We start from the raw sequence: 16,852 nt of genomic DNA, 5'->3' as shown, positions 1-16,852 counted from the left end.
TGCCCGAAACGTCGATTCTCCTGCTCCTTGGATGCTGCCTGACCTGCTGCGCTTTTCCAGCAACACAGTTGCTCTGATCTCCAGCATCTGCAGTCCTCACTTTCTCCTAGTGAACTTTTTTAAACCCAATAAGGGAACTGGCTGCTGAGCTTTATCTCAGGGGATGGGAACAGCAACAGGAGGAAACTGTTCCGGTCTTGTTCAGTTTAGACAGTGTTCAGTACGGGACACTACAACTTAGGGAGGAGGGTTTAACTTCATAGTGGGTGCAGGATGGACTCCTCTGAATGTGCTCAGGGCCGAAGGCTTATCTATAAGGGCTGGCTCTGTGAGCCATGAGGGATCTCCTTAGGTTCAGAAGATGCGTGAATTGTCTGATCAGGGAGCCTAAATCATCAAAAGCTCCCACGCACTGGAGAACAAGCGAAACAGGCACAAAACTAAGAACCGCAGACACTGGAAATCTGAAACAGAAGTAGGAATTGCCAGAGAAACTCAGCAGGTCAGGCAGCACCTGTACAGAGAGAGAAACAGAGTTAATGTTTTGGGTTCAATAAAACTGGTATTCAGGATTGAGAGATTCTAAAGACCAGTCCAAAAGGATTTGGTGCTAACTGTTTCTCTCTCCACAGATGCTTGGTGTCAGTCAGGCTGTTATCAGTGTATTGTTGAGGGAACTTGAGGTGTGCAGATTTCCCATGTTTGACCATGAGGTCCTTTAGCACTTCCTATGGCTTAGGCAGAGTCCTGACTCCAAAACCAGTACATTTCCCCCTCACTCTCACTTCCACATTTCTTTGCTCTGGGGTAGCTAAAAGAGCCCATTCTTGCAGGTGTGTTCACTCACTCTCATCGCTCGAGTTTAAAACCCTCGATCCCATCTGATCTTGGAAGCTAAGCAGATTCAGGCCTGGTGAGCCCTGAATGGGAGACTGCCAGGCAATCTCAGGGACATTAGGGTTTGAGGTCTATAGAATCGTTAGAGATTGGAACAGGAGTAGCCTACAATGTACTGTACAGCCACAACATGACCTCCCAACTCCTATACTCGATGCTCTGACTGTTGAAGGCAAGCATTTCAAATGCCTTCTTCACTATCCTGTCTACCTGCGACTCCGTTTTCAAGGAACAATGTACCTGTACCTCTGGGTCGCTCTGTTTGGCAACACTCCCCAGGGTCCTACCATGAACTGTATAAGTCCTGCCCTGGGTTTTACCAAATTGCAACACCTTGCATTTCTTGGAATTAAACTCTATCTGCTACTCCTGGGCCCGCCGGCCCAGTCAATCAAGATCCTGTTGTAACCTTCAGAACCTTCTTCACTGTCCACCATGCCACCAATTTTGATGTTATCCACAAACCTACTAACCATGCCTCCTATATTCTCATCCAAATCAATTTCATAAAAGCCAGAAGAACAATGTTCGAGTCCCACCTGCTCCAGAGGTGTGTAAATACATCTCTGTACAGACTGATTACAGAAGATAATTAGATTACTTCCAATGTGGAAACAGGCCCTTCGGCCCAATAAGTCTACACCGACGCGCAACCCACCCATACCCCTACATTTACCCCTTACCTAACACTACGGGCAATTTAGCATGGCCAATTCACCTGGCCTGCACATCTTTGGACTGTGGGAGGAAACCGGAGCACCCGGAGGAAACCCACGCAGACATGGGGAGAACGTGCAAACTCCACACAGTCAGTCGCCTGAGGTGGGAATTGAACCCAGGTCTCTAGCGCTGTGAGGCAGCAGTGCTAACCTCTCTGCCACCGTGCCATTCAGAAGGAGGCCATTCAGCCCACTCAATAGTGAGTCCATGCCAGCTCACTATTGACCATTCCAGTCAGTCCCACTCTCTTGTAATCTCTGGGGAGAGAAGTCCTGAAGAAGGGTCATTGAACTCGGAATGTTAACCCTGCTTCTCTCCCCACAGATGCTGCCAAGACCTGTTGGATTTCTCCAGCAATTCCTGTTTCTGTTTCAGATCCTGTAGCTCTTGATTGGATGTAATAGGCGACCACATTGCTGTGGGTCTGGAGTCACGCGTCACCCAGACTGAGTGAGGAAGGTTGATTTCCTTCCTGTGTTCTGTCTAATTTCTTTCCCTCCTGTGCAGAGTCCGAGATCTGTGCGCAGCAACAACTTCCGAAATTGGGAGTCAAGGCCGGGAAGGCTACGGGGCAGAGGGGTACACAGAACAGCTACACAGCTCCAAGTGAAGGCTGTTTTCTTCCTTAAAGGATAATAGGGGAACCAGGCAGGACATTTTTGATAAAACTGACAATTGACAGTGGTTACAAGGTCATTGTTACACCAGCTTCTAGTTCCAGGTTCTTCTACTAAACTCTAACAGAGTAATAGAGATGTATAGTACAGAAACAGACCCTTCGGTCCAACTTGTCCTCGCTGACTGATATCCAGGATAGATCTAGTTCCATTTGCCAGCACTTGGCCCATATCCCTCCAAACCCTTCCAATCCATGTACCCATCCAGATGCCATTTAAATGTTGTAATTGGACCAGCCTCCACCACTTCCTCTGGCAGCTCATTCCATACATGTACCTCTTTCTGTATGCAAACGTTACCTCTTAGATCCCTTTTAAATCTTACCCCCTCTCACCTTAAACCTGTTCCCTCTAGCTTTGGACTTCCCTAGCCTGGGGAAAAGACCTTGGCTACTCCCCCTACCCATGCCCCTCATGATTTTATAAACCTGCATAATGTCACCTCTGCTATGATGGGATTTGAACCTTGTGCAGAGACTGCCTTGGGGCTTGGGGTTACTGACTCAGTGACATGGCCACAAAGCTGGAGTCTGACCAAGTATATGACCGCGCCCTCACACCCCCGCACTCATCACTGACGGAGGCATTCACAGCCACAGCACCGCTCAATGCCATGTGAACAGTGTCCACTCAGTCACACGCCAGAACTGTTGACAGGCACCAAGATCTGTGAGTGAGCATCTGTCTGTGGTTTCTAAACTGGGCATGCTGTCTAACCAGGAATCAGCTGATGCCTCTGTCCTGCTGGTGCCTGTCTCGTGTTCACTGTGTGAAGGCAGGTCTGAAACACATTCAAAACATCAGGCAAATCCTGACACCTCCCTCACACGGAACCTCACATCAGCTCTGCAATCACCCTGTCAGCTGTGACTGGGCAGGAACTTGGACCTCATCAGAGGGCAGTGAGGAACTCACAACGGTGGGCACGGAGACTGGAGTCACATATGGTCCTGATCAGGTAACTACTTTCAATCTAAAGCAAAGAACTGTGGGTGATAGAACCGAGAACATAGAACATAGAACAGTACAGCACGGTACAGGCCCTTCGGCCCTCGATGTTGTACTGATATTTTATCCTACTCTAAGATCTGGCATCCCCCCTAAACCTTCCTTCAATCACCTTAAAATTATGTCCCCTCGTGATAGCCATTTCCGCCCTGGGAAAAATCCTCTGACTATCCACTCTATCAATGTCTCTCAACATCTTGTGTGCCTCTATCAACTCATCTCACCTCCCATCCTTCTTCATTCCAATGAGTGCGGGGGCTCGGTCATACACTTGGTCAGACTACAGCTTTGTGGTAATGTGACTGAGTCAGTAAATCCAAGTGCCAAAGCGGTCTCTGCACATGGTGATGCTGGAGAAGCTCAGCAGGTCTGGCAGCATCTGTGGGGAGAGAGAAATGGAGTTAATGTTTCGAGTTCAGTTGCCCTTCTCCAGAGCTGTCCCGGTTCCTAATCACAGCCCCTCCCTCTCCCTCTCTCTCTCTCTCTCTCTCTCTGAGCTGCTGCAAGAAGGCTTGGTTGGAATTGGTTTATGATACAGATTGACACCAACACCATGGGTTCAATCCCCACACCAGCTGATGTTTCCCATGAAGGGGCCTCCTTGTCAACACCTTCCCTCGCCTGAGGCATAGCCTCCCTCAGGTTAAACCACCGCCAATCATCTCTCTGCAATGAGACTGTGGTGACATTCACTTCCTCATAGATGTTTGCAACACAGAAGGAGGCCATTTGGCCCATCATTTTCATGCGACTCCACAAAGATTTGTCTGAACTAATCCCATTTTCTAACTCTTGTCCCCAAATACCTGGAAGCTTCGATGATGTAACTGAATATGCAAATACTGCTGAAATGTTATGAGAGTTTCTGACTCAACCAGCCTTTCAGGCAATGAGTTCCAGACCCCCATCTCCCTGTGGGTGAAAACATTTCCCCACAACTCACATCTGAGCCCCTCTATCACTTCATTAAATCTAGCACCCTCCCCAGTTACTGAGTCTTCTACTTTTGGGAAAAGTATCTTCCTATCCAGCCGAAGATAGGTGTCCCTCACAATCTACACCTCTCTCAGGTCACCTCTCAACCTTCACTGCTCCAAGGTAGGCAATCCCAGCCTAACCAATCGTTCCTCATAGCTCAGACCCACCAGCCAGGCAACATGCTGGTAAATCCCACTCCCTCCTGTGTAATCACATCCCACCTCTAATGCTGTGACCAGAACCACTCCCGTTGTGGCCTAAGTGGTATTTAATACAGTTCTTGCATAGTCTCTCCCCATTTTACCCCATGTCTTGGCTAATTAAGACAAGTAAATCTTGTTTTCTACCTGCCCTGCTACCTTCAGGGATCTCTGGACATTTATACCAAGGTCCCTCTTCAAACTCTGGGGGTGATTGTTCGTGAAGTCTGGGGGGCAAGAGGCTTCAGGAAAACCGGTGGTAAGTTTGACTTTGTAAGTACAAATATAAAAACAGAAAAGGTATGGAAGATTAATAAAATCCCTGCTGCAAAATCTTTGCTCAATTCTGGCAACCACACATCAGCAAGAATATCGATGTATTGAAGAGTGGGCTGAAGAGGTTTGGCAGCGATGAAGGAGACAGGTGAGCAGAGAAGGCGAAGGGGAGATTTTTAGTAAATGGTTTTGAAATGATGAAGGTTTTTAATAGAGGAAACTGAAACAGGAAATGTTTCTTTTGGTAAGTGAGTTGGTTGCTTCAGTTCAGAGATTGAAAATAATTATCAAGGGAGCAGAGGGGAAGGAAGGGTTCTCCTTTTGCACAGAATTGTTAAGATTTGAACACATGTCAACAGCAACTTGCATTTATAGTTGTAAACCATTCGGGCAATCAAATCTGCTCTGTCATTCATTATGTTTATGGCTGATCCTCTGTCTCAATATATGTTTATGGGTGGCATAGTGACTCAGAGGTTAGCACCAGGGTCCCAGGTTCAATTCCAGTAAAAAATGAGGTCTGCAGATGCTGGAGATCACAGCTGCAAATGTGTTGCTGGTCAAAGCACAGCAGGTTAGGCAGCATCTCAGGAATAGAGAATTCGACGTTTCGAGCATAAGCCCTTCATCAGGAATAAGAGAGAGAGAGCCAAGCCTGCTTGGCTCTCTCTCTCTTATTCCTGAGCCTGCTTGGCTCTCTCTCTCTTATTCCTGAAGCCTGCTTGGCTCTCTCTCTCTTATTCCTGAAGCCTGCTTGGCTCTCTCTCTCTTATTCCTGAAGCCTGCTTGGCTCTCTCTCTCTTATTCCTGAAGCCTGCTTGGCTCTCTCTCTCTTATTCCTGAAGCCTGCTTGGCTCTCTCTCTCTTATTCCTGAAAAGCCTGCTTGGCTCTCTCTCTCTTATTCCTGAAAAGCCTGCTTGGCTCTCTCTCTCTTATTCCTGAAAAAGCCTGCTTGGCTCTCTCTCTCTTATTCCTGAAAATGCCTCGTGCTCCCACGAGGAGGTTGAACAGTTCATCAACTTTACTAACACCTTCCATCCCGACCTGAAATTCACCTGGACTGTCTCAGACTCCTCCCTCCCCTTCCTAGACCTTTCCATTTCTATCTCGGGCGACCGACTCAACACAGACATCTATTATAAACCGACTGACTCCCACAGCTACCTGGACTACACCTCCTCCCACCCTGCCCCCTGTAAAAACGCCATCCCATATTCCCAATTCCTTCGTCTCCGCCGCATCTGCTCCCAGGAGGACCAATTCCAACACCGCACAACCCAGATGGCCTCCTTCTTCAAGGACCGCAGATTCCCCCCAGACGTGATCGACGATGCCCTCCACCGCATCTCCTCCACTTCCCGCTCCTCCGCCCTTGAGCCCCGCTCCTCCAACCGCCACCAAGACAGAACCCCACTGGTTCTCACCTACCACCCCACCAACCTGCGCATACAACGTATTATCCGCCGCCATTTCCGCCACCTCCAAACGGACCCCACCACCAAGGATATATTTCCCTCCCCTCCCCTATCAGCGTTCCGCAAGGACCACTCCCTTCGTGACTCCCTTGTCAGATCCACACCCCCCACCAACCCAACCTCCACCCCCGGCACCTTCCCCTGCAACCGCAGGAAATGTAAAACTTGCGCCCACACCTCCACACTCACTTCCCTCCAAGGCCCCAAGGGATCCTTCCATATCCGCCACAAGTTCACCTGTACCTCCACACACATCATCTATTGCATCCGCTGCACCCGATGTGGCCTCCTCTATATTGGTGAGACAGGCCGCTTACTTGCGGAACGCTTCAGAGAACACCTCTGGGCCGCCCGAACCAACCAACCCAACCACCCCGTGGCTCAACACTTTAACTCCCCTCCCACTCCACCGAGGACATGCAGGTCCTTGGACTCCTCCACCGGCAGAACACAACTACACGACGGCTGGAGGAGGAGCGCCTCATCTTCCGCCTGGGAACCCTCCAACCACAAGGTATGAATTCAGATTTCTCCAGCTTCCTCATTTCCCCTCCCCCCACCTTGTCTCAGTCGGTTCCCTCAACTCAGCACCGCCCTCCTAACCTGCAATCCTCTTCCTGACCTCTCCGCCCCCACCCCACTCCGGCCTATCACCCTCACCTTGACCTCCTTCCACCTATCCCACCTCCATCGCCCCTCCCCTAGTCCCTCCTCCCTACCTTTTATCTCAGCCTGCTTGGCTCTCTCTCTCTTATTCCTGATGAAGGGCTTATGCTCGAAACGTCGAATTCTCTATTCCTGAGATGCTGCCTAACCTGCTGTGCTTTGACCAGCAACACATTTGCAGCAGGTTCAATTCCAGCCTTGGGTGACTGTCTGTGTGGGGAGTTTGCACATTCTCCCCGTGTCTGCGTGGCTTTCCTCCGGGTGCTCTGGTTTCCTCCCACGGTCCAAAGATGTGCGGGTCAGGTGAATTGGCCATGCTAAATTGCCCATAGTGTTAGGTGCATTAGTCAGAGGGAAATGGATCTGGGTGGGTTACTCTTCAGAGGGTCAGTGTGGACTGGTTGGGCCAAAGGGCCTATTTCCACACTGTAGAAAACCTATTCTAATTTCCACTTACCCTGCACATCCCTTGGTGCCTTTAAGATTTAAACATTTATTGATTATTTTCTTGAATATATTCAATGGCTTGGCCTCAACAGCCCTCTGTGGAAAAGAATTCCACAGATTCACTACCCTCTGAGAGAAGAAATTCCTCCTCATCTCTGTCTGAAATCGGCAACCCCTTACTCTGAGGTTATGTCTCTCTGGTCCCTGCGTAACATCTCTTGCATAATAAAACATCCTATGAGCATTGTAAACCAGGGCTCTATGGGAAGGAATTTGGCAAGACTTTGGATTAGAGGTGTCAGGGGTACAGTACCAGCAGGAGTGTAATAAAAACAGGAATTGTTGGAAAAGATCAGCAGATCTGGCAGCATCTGTGGAGAGAGATCAGAGTTAATGTTTCAGGTCCTGTGGCCCTTCCTCAAAACTGATGGTAGTGAGGAAAATATGGGTTTATATACAGGAGATAGGGTGGGGGGAGGGGATAAGGAGTAAATGATAGGTGGGAACAGGGTCCAAAGAGACAGAAGACAATGGACAGACAAGGGAATGGATAATGATCAGACTGGGAGAGTGAATATTTGTTAATCAGGATGGTTAGTGACTAACAATGGGTTGCGTGTAATAGCAGAACATGTGATAATAAGGCCTGGTGTGTGGGGGTTGGATAAGGACAAGGTGGGGGGAGTACCTCACACTCCAGAATTGTTGAACTCAATGTGCAGTCCAGAAGGCTGCAGGGTCCCCAAGTGGAAAATGAGGTGCTGTTCTTCCAGCTTGCATTGAAAGAAGCTGGACATCTCAGAGTCTCCCTGGTCAGAGTTGGCAACATCAGAACAGGTGCCACAGAGACGGAGGAACTGGGAGAATGAAATAGAGTCTTTCCAGGATGCAGGGTGTGAGGATGTGTAGTCACGGTAACTGTGGGAGTCAGTTGGTCTTTAGTGTTTTTTCTCTCTCTTTGGGCTATATGTCCACCTTTAGTTTACTTCTTACCAGCCTATCTTCATCATTTAAACCTACATTTTTCCAGCTACCATCAGTTCTAAGGAAGAGTCACTTGCCCCAAAATGTTAACTGATTGCTATCCATAGATGCTGCCATACCTGCTGAGTTTTTCCAGGGATTTCTGTTTTAGTTCTGATTTCAAGTGTCTGCAGTTCTTTGGGGTTTTTTTTATAACCATCAGGAGTGTATTGGACACGATGAAGGATTTTACTGCAGGTGTTGAGGGTTGATGTTGGACGATGTTATGGGGGTGGGGTTCCTCGGTCTCAGTATGTTGTGGATTACTGAGCTCAGAAGTTCACCTTAGGGGCAAATATGACGTCAAGGTTGCAATTATTTTAAACTCAGATAGTTACCAAGGAGACAGATGGAGTTGGTACCGAGGGAACAGAGCTTGTCTCAGACAATGGCTTCTGTTTTTCCAACATTTAATCGGAGGAAACTTCTGTTCATTCAATACTCGATGCAGGATAATGAGGAATGCAATTTCTGAAGCAGACTCTGGGGAGACTCCTAAAATGCTATTGAAGGTAAAGTCATAGAGTCAAACTTGTAGATGGTGGACTAATTTACATGGCGATAAATGAGGCCTGCATTGTGCAATTGTCCCATTGTATTGGCAGAGGTATAGCAGTCTGTTCCTGTGTGGCATACTGGGGACTTGAACCCACAATGTTCTTAACTCAGCTTCAACAAAACCCAGTGAACACAGCTGATAGCAGTGTAAAATATCCTGGGTTTAGCCACAGAGATGGGGCAAGTGGGGAAAGGACTGCAAGTGGTTTCTGGAAAATACCCATCAGTTCCTCACAACTTGGCTGTAAATTCCCAAGGCAATGCCATGCTGGTCCAGCTCCTGGCATGCCCTCCTGCAATCCCTCCTTGAACCAAAGCTGATCTCCTGGCTTGATAGTACTCAGTAGTACCCCTGCTGAGCCACTCTGGGTGGTGGACATTGTAAACCCACCATTCAGAGTATGTGCGGGTTAGGGCGGGTTGGCCATGAGAAATTGCCCTATGGTGTCCAGGAATGTGTAGGTTAGAGTGAGTTGGCCATGAGAAATTGCCCTATGGTGTCCAGGAATGTGTAGGTTAGGGTGGGTTGGCCATGGGGAAATTGCCCTATGGTGTCCAGGGATGTGCGGGTTAGGGTGGGTTGGCCATGGGAAATTGCCCTATGGTGTCCAGGGATGTGCAGGTTAGGGTGAGTTGGCCATGGGAAACACGGGGTTACAGGGATAGTAGGGGGTTCTAGGTCTTGGAGGGATGTTCAGCCAACAGTTGGTGCAGGACTTGATGGGTAGAATGGCCTCTTTCTGCACTGTCAGGATTCTGTGATCTCTGTGCTCCTACATTTCTGGTCTCAGGAGCATTTTGGTCTAACTTGTACCACTGCTGGCAGTTATGTCTTGCATTGCCTGAATACTAAGCTGCGGAATTTCCTCCTCAAACCTTTCCAGCACTTTGTCCTCCCATGGGAAGCTCCTTAAGACCCACCTCCATCCATGGGGTTTTGGACGGGTGCCTGAGCAATTCTGTCTGTGGCTTGACGCCCAATTGAATTTGATGATGTTTCCTTGGGATATTTTAAAGGTGCTATGTAAATGCAAGCTGAAACTGCTGTTATGTTTTGATGTGGAGGGGCCAGTGTTGGACTGGGCTGGACAAAGTCACATGGTCCTGGGTTATAGTCTAACAGTTTCCTGCACTCCGAAAGCTTGTGATTTCAAATAAACCTGTTGGGCTATAACCTGGTGTCATGTGACTTCTGAAGCTGTTCATTTTGGAACAGAAAAGGACTTAGCTTGAGTTAGATATCTTCACGCAAGATGCAATGTGAAGTAACCACAGTTTGCTGAAGTCTGTGAAGACACTTGATCAAGTACTTGATAGAACATGATCCTAAAAGCTAATTATTTCATAGTTAAGTATTGATGTGTGAGATCAGCATCAGGCAAATTGAAGAATAAAAAGATCCAAAGAAAGTAACAGGGTGTGTGAAAATATTGCACGAAGACTTTTCAGACATATCAAAGCTAACAGATCAGTTTTTAGGGATATATCACTGCAGAGTGTGGCTGAGGGAATATTAAATCCATGAAAGATAAACACATGGAAGATTGAAAATGTCTTTAAGAAATGGCAGGGTTATTGAGTGAGTGTTTCACAGAGGAAGAGGACTCAATCCTAATGGTATGGGAAATCTAAATATAAAACATGGGAGGAAATGATTGGAATCCTGTAAACTCCTCTTCCTCCAAAACCTATCCAACTCTCTTAAAAAAAATACTCAGCTTCTGCTACATTTTCAGGAAGAATGTTCCTGCTCCAAAAACTCTCGGAGTGACATTTTCTTTCCCATTTCCCCTCTGGATAATTTTGCAGTGATTTTGAATCCCTGACTTAAATACAAAAATAGGGAGGTTGTGCTTTAATCAAACTAGGGCCTGGGGACCACATTTGGAATGTTGGTCTCCTTATTTCGGGAGGTATGTTAATGCATTAGAGGCAGTTCCAAGAAGGTTTACCAGACTAGCACTTGAGATGCCCTCTGAGGGAAGGCTGCAGAGGTGGGGCTTGTTTCCCCTGGAGTTTAGAAGTGTCAGAGGTGACTTGGCGGAAACCAGAGGTCTTAAGGCGTTTAGATTACTTACAGTGTGGAAACAGGCCCTTCGGCCCAACAAGTCCACACCGACCCGCCGAAGCGCAACCCACCGATACCCCTACATATACCCCTTACCTAACACTACGGGCAATTTAGCATGGCCAATTCACCTGACCCGCACATCTTTGGACTGTGGGAGGAAACCGGAGCACCCGGAGGAAACCCACGCAGACACGGGGAGAATGTGCAAACTCCACACAGTCAGTCGCCTGAGGCGGGAATTGAACCCAGGTCCCTGGCGCTGTGAGGCAGCAGTGCTAACCACTGTGCCACCGTGCCGCGTTGTGACCGGGCGGATGTGGAAAGGATGTTTCCTCCCGTGGAAAAATCTAGGATGAAAAGACAATGTTTAAAAATCAACTGGAGACCCCCTTAAATCCAAGGTGTCCTGCTGAGGTGTTCTGGAGAAGGGTCACTGGACCCGAAACATTAACTCTGCTTTCTCTCCAGACCTGCTGAGTTTTTCCAGCAATTTCTAGTTTTGTTTCTGATTTCCAGCACCCAAAGTTCTGTTTGTTCATATCCAGATGATAATGCAGCTTCAGCTATAGAGAGTATTGTTAAAATGCCATTCAGGGTAACTGTCTTCTGCCCTGATTACAACTCCTCCAGGCATAGACACTGATGTTGAAAGGGCACTGACGTCCAGCACTGAAAGAGTTAAACTATGAGGTGTGGTGAATTGTCTTGAAAACAGAAACATGAGATGGAGCTCAAATTGAGGAACTTAATGTTGTTTGCATATTCAAGAGGACTGCGGCAGAAACAGGTTTTCCTGAAATGTATAAGTCCACAAAGGGCCAGGATTGTTATCAGGTTAGCCACACAACAGGCAGTTCAACAAACGTGGCATCAGGAAGTGCAGAAATCTGGGATATCGATCCCAAAAGGGTTCTGACAGTGATTCTGAATGGTACTGTTCAGGATTATGATGAGGAGGTGTTGAACGTGCGAAAGGTGTGAGGCCAGTCAGGATAAACAGCATCAGAGTTGACAGCTTGTTCACGAGTTCACAATTCTCTCCACACCCCCTTCCCCAGACCACACCCTAAAGCTGCTATCAGTCCTCTCGCTCTGTCTCATCTAAATCGGAAAGTAAACTAGATCACAGTCCACAAAGAGAAAGTTTCCATTTAAACTGACAAGCACATTGTTGACAACTTTCAACAGGTTCTGAGGAAAAGTAAATTCACCTGGGAGTGTTCAATGGGGACAGTGTAGAGGGAGCTTTACTCTGTAACTAACCCCATGCTGTCCCTGTCCTGGGAGTGTTTGATGGGGGTAGTGTAGAGGGAGCTTTACTTTGTATCTAATACCGTGCTGTCCCTTTCCTGGGGTGTTTGATGGGGACAGTGTAGAGGGAGCTTTACTCTGTATCTAACCCCGTGCTGTCCCTTTCCTGGGAGTGTTTGATGGGGACAGTGTAGAGGGAGCTTTACTCTGTATCTAACCCCGTGCTGTCCCTGTCCTGGGAGTGTTTGATGGGGACAGTGTAGAGGGAGCTTTACTCTGTATCTAACCCCGTGCTGTCCCTGTCCTGGGAGTGTTTGATGGGGACAGTGTAGAGGGAGCTTTACTCTGTATTTAACCCCGTGCTGTCCCTGTCTTGTGCGTGTGTGATGGGGACAGTGTGTAGGAAGGCTTACTTCCTGTTTAATAAAAAGGGAGATTTTCTCTCTCTCTAAATTTGTGCTGTCCCTGCCCTGTGAGTGTTTGATATGGTCAGTGTTGAGTGAGTTTTACCTTTTGTTTAAAAGCATAGAGAAAGCCTTACTCTGTATCTAACCCTATGCTGTCCCTGTCCTGGGAGTGTTTGATGGGGACAGTGTAGAGGGAGCTTTACTCTGTATCTAACCCTGTGCTGTCCCTGTCCTGGGAGTGTTTGATGGAGGACAGTGCAGAGGGAGCTTTACTCTGTATCTAACCCTATGCTGTCCTTGTCCTGGGAGCATTTGATGGGGACAGTGTAGAGGGAGCTTTACTCTGTATCTAACCCCGTGCTGTCCCTGTCCTGTGGGTGTTGATGGTGGACAGTGTAAAGGGATCTTTACCCTGTATCTAACCCTGTGCTGTCCCTGTCCTGGGAGGGTTTGATGATGGGCAGTGTAGAGGGAGCTTTACTCTGTATCTTACCCTGTGATGTCCCTGTCCTGGGAGTGTATGATGGGGACAGTGTCGAGAGAGCTTTACTTTGTGTTTAAAACAGTAAAGGGAAGTTTTCTCTCTCTCTAACCTTGTGCTGTACCTGACCTGTGAGTGTTTGCGTGAGGACAGTGTTTTTAGTTTAAAAGAGTAGAGACTGCCTTACTCTGTATCTAACCCTGTGCCTGTGTCTAACCCTCTTTGTTCCTGTCCAGGGAATGTTTGATGGAAACAGTGTGAAGGAAGATATACTCTGTATTTAACCCCATGCTGTACTCTGGTATGGGGAATGTCGAGGGAAGTGGTACTGAGTAAATTGTTGGAATTCTGGGCTGAAAGGTGCCCAAGTCTTGATGGACTTCCTCCCTGGGCCTGAAAAAAGGTGGCAAATGAGAACATTGCTGCGATATAATTCTGTAAAGCTCCCAGGTCATGGGAGGTGGAAGGTGCCGAGATTGAGAAGTCACATGTGTGACTCTGGCTCGATAAAGGAGGGATGCAGAAAACAGGAATCTTTCGGCAAGTTCACTGTTCGAAACCACTCTGAAAGACACGATAGCCGAGCACTGAGAAACGTTTGAGATGATCAGGCAGAGTCTGCTTTTGTAATTAGATGAGATTACTTACAGTGTGGAAACAGGCCCTTCAGCCCAACAAGTCCACACCCACCCAGGCCCATTCCCCTACATTTACCCCTTACCTAACACTACGGACAATTCAGCATGGCCAATTCACCTGACCTGCACATCTTTGGACTGTGGGAGGAAACCGGAGTACCCGAAGGAAACCCACAGACACGGGGAGAACGTGCAAACTCCACACAGTCAGTTGCCTGAGGCGGGAATTGAACCCGTGTCTCTAGCACTGTGAGGCAGCAGTGCTAACCACTGTGCCACCGTGGTGCCGTGAAAGGGAAATCATAGTAGACCAATTGATTGAGAAAGGAATGTTTGTTGTGTCAAAACAGAAATCCAGAAGGCATTTAATAAGGTGCAACATCAAAATGTGTTGTGGAAAATGGATGTTCATTGTGTAGGAAAATGGCTACACAATGTAAACGAGTCACTTTCTGCCTGGATAGACAGAACATGTAATGTAGCAGCAGTGTGTACCATTTACAGGAAATTCATCAAAGATTCTCAGACACTACCTTCAAAACCCACAACCAATTCCATCTCGAAGGGCAAGGTCAGCAGATACATGGGAACACCACCCCCTGCAAGTTCCTCTTCAAGTCACTCACCATTCCGATTTGGAAATATATCGCCGTTCCTTCACTGTCACTGGGTTAGGATCCTGGAAATCCCTCCCTAAGGGCATTGTGTGTCTACATACAGCATATGAACTGCAGCGGTTCAAGAAGGCAGCTCACCCCCACCTTCTCAAGGGGCAACTATGCTGGGCCAGCCAGTGACATTCATGTCCCATGAGTGAATAAAAATGAGTGGTCTGTCGAAGGGACCTTAACCTTTTACACATTAAAATGAATTGATTAAGTGTCTCAAATTATGCTTCACTACTTTTGCTGATGACACAACGTTGATCAGAAAGTAGATTCTGAAGAGGACACGTGGTGGCTGTAAACGGATATAGATCGGTAAAATGGTTGTGCAAAGATCTGATAAATGGGGTTTAATTAGGAAAATATGAAATTGTTCATTTTGTTGGTGTTATCCAGATGTTTTGTATTTAATATATGCTAACGATTTAGATGATGGCAGACAATGAATCTATTTCATGCTTGGTGTAAATACCAAGGCTTGTTTCTCAAAAACGAGTCACTGCGAGTTCACTTTGGAGACGAGATTATTATCTGAAGAAGGTTTCCTTGAAATCACATGACGGGTGATAACCACTTGCTTTGCGGTAGTCTCTCACTCAGGCGATTTGCCACAGTGACTAGTTGGAGAGTGCTTGTTATTGTCTGATTGAGGTGGAGGAAAGTTTGCTATGAACAAGCTGACCAGCTGATCTCTCCCATTTCTGAAAAGGAATCCCTCGACATCACATCAGGGTGGCTCTTTTGAAACAGTGTTCACACCAGGGGGTGAGCAACAAAGGTCTTACTCAGCAGAGACAGCCTCATCCCTTAGAACAATAGAGAAAATGTCCATACATTCCTGGCTTCATGTCCAAAGATGCCCAGATCCCTCTGTACCTGCAAGCTCTGTGATCTCTCAACAATGGGAATATTAAACCAACTTGTAAGGAGATCTCAGCTATCTGTAAGAATAATAGGGTGTTTATGGTAGGGGATTTTAACTTTCTAAACATAGAGTGGGACTGCCATAGTGTTAAGAGTTTAGATGGAGAGGAATTTGTTAAGCATGTACAAGACAATTTTCTGATTCAGTGTGTGGATGCACCGACTAGAGAAGGTGCAAAACCTGACCTACTCTTGGGAAATAAGGCAGGGCAGGTGACTGAGGTGTCAGTGGGGGAGCACTTTGGGGCCAGTGACCACAATTCTATTAGATTTAAAATAGTGATGGAAAAGGATAGACCAGATCTAAAAGCTGAAGTTCAAAATTGGAGAAAGGCCAACTTTGACGGTATTAGGCAAGAACTTTCGAAAGCTGATTGGGAGAAGATCCTCGCCTAACGGTAAAGGGACGGCTGGAAAATAGGAAGCCTTCAGAAATGAGATAACGAGAATCCAGAGAAAGTATATTCCTGTCAGGGTGAAAGGGGAGGCTGGTAGGTATAGGGAATGCTGGATGACTAAAGAAATTGCGGGTTTGGTTAAGAAAAAGAAGGAAGCATATGTCAGGTATAGACAGGATTGATCGAGTGAATCCTTAGAAGAGTATAAAGAAAGTAGGAGTATACTTAAGAGGGAAATCAGGAGGGCAAAACGGGGACATGAGATAGCTTTGGCAAATAGAGTTAAGGAGAATCCAAAGGGTCTTTACAAATATATTAAGGACAAAAGGGTAACTAGGGAGAGAATAAGGCCCCTCAAAGATCAGCAAGGCGGCCTTTGTGTGGAACCACAGAAAATGGGGGAGATGCTAAATGAGTATTTTGCATCAGTATTTACTGTGGAAAAGGACATGAAAGATATAGACTGTAGGGAAATAGATTGTGACATCTTGCAAAATGTCCAGATTACAGAGGAGGAAGTGCTGAATATTTTAAAATGCATAAAGGTGGATAAATCCCCAGGATCTGATTAGGTGTACCCGAGAACTCTGTGGGAAGCTAGAGAGATGATTGCCGGGCCTCTTGCTGAGATATTTGTATCATCGATAGTCACAGGTGAGGTGCTGGAAGGCTAGACGTTAGCTAACGTGGTGACATTGTTTAAGAAGGGTGGTAAGGACAAGCCAGGGAACTGTAGACCAGTGAGCCTGACCTCAGTGGTGGGCAAGTTGTTGGAGGGAATCCTGAAGGACAGGATGTACATGTATTTGGAAAGGCAAGGACTGATTAGGGATAGTCAACCATAAGACCATAAGACCATAAGACATAGGAGTGGAAGTAAGGCCATTCAGCCCATCAAGTCCACTCCGCCATTCAATCATGGCTGATGGGTATTTCAACTCCACTTACTAGCATTCTCCCCGTAGTCCTTAATTCCTTGTGACATCAAGAATTTATCAGTCTCTGCCTTGAAGACATTTAGCGTCCCGGCCTCCACTGCACTCTGCGGCAATGAATTTCACAAGCCCACCACTCTCTGGCTGAAGAAATGT

General features: G+C 47.1%; 1 protein-coding gene across 3 annotated transcripts in view; it reads left to right on the top strand.

Annotated features, from left to right (window-relative positions):
- The window catches only part of LOC132818436 (probable G-protein coupled receptor 132), a 101,842-nt gene that overhangs the window by 28,573 nt on the left and 56,417 nt on the right, over positions 1-16,852 (top strand). The window contains exon 1 of one of the 3 annotated variants that reach the window (XM_060829490.1): positions 3,176-3,252. The exons of 1 other annotated variant lie outside the window; for it this stretch is intronic. The gene's annotated coding sequence lies outside the window, so the exon portion shown is untranslated. Of the gene's footprint in view, positions 1-3,175; positions 3,253-8,818; positions 8,881-16,852 lie in introns of those variants that run through there. One more of the 3 variants, XM_060829491.1, reaches the window with a different exon arrangement.

Source organism: Hemiscyllium ocellatum, chromosome 8 (assembly GCF_020745735.1).
Source record: "Hemiscyllium ocellatum isolate sHemOce1 chromosome 8, sHemOce1.pat.X.cur, whole genome shotgun sequence".
Classification (NCBI taxonomy): domain Eukaryota; kingdom Metazoa; phylum Chordata; class Chondrichthyes; order Orectolobiformes; family Hemiscylliidae; genus Hemiscyllium; species Hemiscyllium ocellatum.
The sequence above is the reverse complement of the archived record's forward strand: the minus strand, read 5'-3'. Positions and strand labels throughout refer to the sequence as shown.